Below are 3,458 nucleotides of genomic sequence, written 5' to 3' on the forward strand. Positions count from 1 at the left end.
CTAAGGATTTCCCAGAGCCGTGGTCCAGTTGATTAATTAACCAGACCCTGGTCTGACAACACTGCCTCGCATCACTGCAGATCCTGGCTGAGGTGCACTGGCCCCTGCAGAGCAGACAAGCCTCCACCAGGGCTCTGTCTCCCTTGGACTCGCTGGGCAGAGCTCATGAATTGAAGCAGGAGGCCTGGAGCCCAGAGACTCACTCATGGAGCGGGTGGGGGCCATGGGGCCAAGCCCGAAGGCAGAGTGGGACCACCTGGGGGCCTGGCACACTGAAGGTTTCCTCCAGGGGATTGTTTAAAAGCTGGGCTATAGCTGTATGGTGATGCCTCCCCCCCGCCCGCTATGAGATGCAGCCACCTCTGGGGTGGGACAACTAGGGAACAGGCTGGGGACACTCACAGACTGAAGCAATGAGCCGCAGACACCACCCATTCCCCTGTGATGAGGGACCCTCCGCAGATGTGGACTCCGTTGTAGCGGATGCTGGCCTGCCAGGGCCAAGCCCCGTTCTGGGCATCCTGCCCTCCTACAATGCGGCTGGAGGCCACCGACTGCCCGCAGGCTGGGGAGAAAAGTGGGGAGGGATGTGAATAGAACCCAGGAGTCCTGGCTCCCAGCCCCCCCTGCTCTAACCCACCAGACCCCACTCCCCTCCCAGAGGCAGAGATGGAACCCAGGAGTCCTGGTTCCCAGCCTCCCCCGCTCTAACCACTAGACTCCACTCCCCTCCCAGAGCCAGAGATGGAACCCAGGAGTCCTGGCTCCCAGCCCCCACCCTCCTCCCAGAGCTAATGATAGAACCCAGGAGTCCTGGCTCCCAGCCCTCCCTCTCTAACCCTCTAGACCCCCGTCCCCTCCCAGAGCTGGGGAGAGAACCCAGGAGTCCTGACTCACAATCTCCCCACACCAAGCTCTATCCATTAGACCCCACTTCCTTCCCCTCCAAAAGCTGGGGGCAGAAAATGTCTGGATTCCTTACTTGACTGAAACTCCTCAGCACCTAGAAGAGAAGGAGAGAGATGAGTGAGGTGTGAAAAACACACATGGCCCATACCCCTCCAGCAGGGGGCAGCGCTGCAGCCACTTGCGCACACACGATTTCCACAAGCAGATCCCAGAAATTTCTCCTCTCACAACCCTTCCTGGCCCCCTTTCCCCATGGCCTGGCCTGACCCTCTCCCATGGGGTGGGAGCGGTTCTCTGGCCTGGGCTGTGACCCCCACTCCCCCAGGAAGTGAGGTATGTGGGGGGATATAATCTGATACAGGCTTTCCCCCTCTGGCTGAGATTCTCCACAGACAGCCCAGAACCAGGGTCTCTGCCCCATAACTTCCCCCTGTGGATGACGGGGGAAGGGCCCATTCTCTCAGCCAGGTTGTGCATCCCCTGCTCAACCTGGATGGGCTATTCCTTGCCCCACATATCCACCCAAGCCCCACTTATCCATCCCCTCTCTGCTCCCTAAGCACTACATCTCTCTCCCCTTCCTTTGCCACCTACAACCTACCCTTCCCACAGGCCCTCAGCCTGCCCCCCCCAAACCATCTCCCCTTTCCCATACTCATCCTGCCCAGTGCTGAGAACTCCACCCCTGGCCTTTTCCTCTTGAAACCTACAGAGGGCAGAGTCCTCCTGCAGGGAGTGCCACAAGTTGTTGGCAGAGGGAGTTATTCCTCATGGACAGTTCTGGTCCAGTTGTACTTGAAGGCGTGAGAGACAGAAACCCACTCTCCTCCCAGAGCTGGGATAGAACCCAGGAGTCCTGGCTCCCAGCCCCCCTGCTCTAGTGCCCCCACCCTCCAACCCTCCCAGAGCTGGGATAGAACCCAGGAGTCCTGGCTCCCAGCCCCTCCTGCTCTAACCCACTAGACCCCACCCCCCTCCCAGAGCTGGAGACAAAACCCAGGAGTCCTGGCTCCCAGTCCCCCTTGCTCTAACCCTCTCATCCCCAGCCCCACCCTAGAGCCTGTACCCCCTCCTGCACCCCAATCCCCTGCCTCAACCCAGAGCCCTCTCCCATGCCCTGAACCTCTCATCCCCAGCCCCACCCTAGAGCCTGTACCCCCTCTATGAAAGAGAACTCAAAGAGCTTGGCTTGTTTAGGCTAACCAATAGAGCGGCGTGGGGAAGGTAATGTTAGGAAGGTTGAGGGGGGATATGATTGCTCTTTATAAATATATCAGAGGGATTAATATCAGGGAGGGAGAGGAATTATTTAAGCTTAGTACCAATGTGGACACAAGAACAAATGGGGATACAAACTGGACACTAGGAAGGTTAGACTTGAAATTAGATGGAAGGTTCTAAACATTAGAGGAGTGAAGTTCTGGAACAGCCTTCAAGGGAGTAGTGGGGGCAAACAGACATATCTGGCTTCAAGACTAAGCTTGATAAGTTTATGAGGGGATAGGTATGATGGGCATGGCCTAATTTTTGGCAATCATTTGGCAATTGATCTTTGATTATCAGCAGGTAATATTTGCCCAGTGTCTGTGATGGGATGTAGATGGGATGGGATCTGAGTTACTGCAGAGAATTCTTCCTGGTGCTGCTGGTGAGTCTTGCCCACGCTTCAGGGTTAACTGATCACCATATTTTCAGGAAAGGATTTTCTCCAGCGGAAGATTGGCAGAGGCCCTGGAGGTGTTTCACCTTTCTCTGCAAGCATGGGGTCACTTGCTGGTGGCATTTCTCTGCAGCTTGAGGTCTTCAAAACACAATTTTGAGGACTTCAGTAACTCAGACCATAGTGTTAGAGGTTTTGTTATAGAAGTGGATGGGTGAGATTTCTGTGTCCTTGCATTTGTGCAGGAGGTCAGTACTAGATGATCAATAATGGTCCCCATTTGACTTCAAGTCTCATGAGTCTATGAGACCCACCACACACCCTGAGGGTACACAACAGAGACCAACTCTGGAGTATTAACCCACACCACACACATGCAGACGCACACAGCAGACAAAGGCGAATCCCTCTTGGGAGAGGCTCCGAGTCATTCTGGGACCTCTCCCATTCTGCACTGCCAGCAGCCATCAAGTTGGAAACAACAGGGCGGAGGTGTCAGATGCACGGGACCAGGAAAAGATGTTGCAGGGGCCAGTGCAGCTGGGACGGGCGGCAGCGGATTACAGGCAGAGTGCACAGGGGTCAGGGGTCTGAGACCCAAGAAAGCAGTTTCCCTAGCAAGGGTGAAGAAGAGGCAGGCGATTGGGAACTGGTGCGGTGACATTTCCCGGCCAGTGCAGACCACACACTTGAATACCAAGGGATTGGGATTTCAACTAGGAGCAGCTAACAACTGAATCACACTATCCCCTGCGGAAGCAGAGGCTGGGATCTGGCAGTGGCATGTACAAAGCGGGTCTAGCAAATGGGCTCTCCCCTGACACCTGGGCGGGGAGGAAGATTCAGAGAGCAAATTGTTATTTACGGGCTATACCCACTCTGCCAAAGA

This window comes from Chelonoidis abingdonii, unplaced genomic scaffold, assembly GCF_003597395.2.
Source record: "Chelonoidis abingdonii isolate Lonesome George unplaced genomic scaffold, CheloAbing_2.0 scaffold0656, whole genome shotgun sequence".
NCBI classification, from domain to species: domain Eukaryota; kingdom Metazoa; phylum Chordata; order Testudines; family Testudinidae; genus Chelonoidis; species Chelonoidis abingdonii.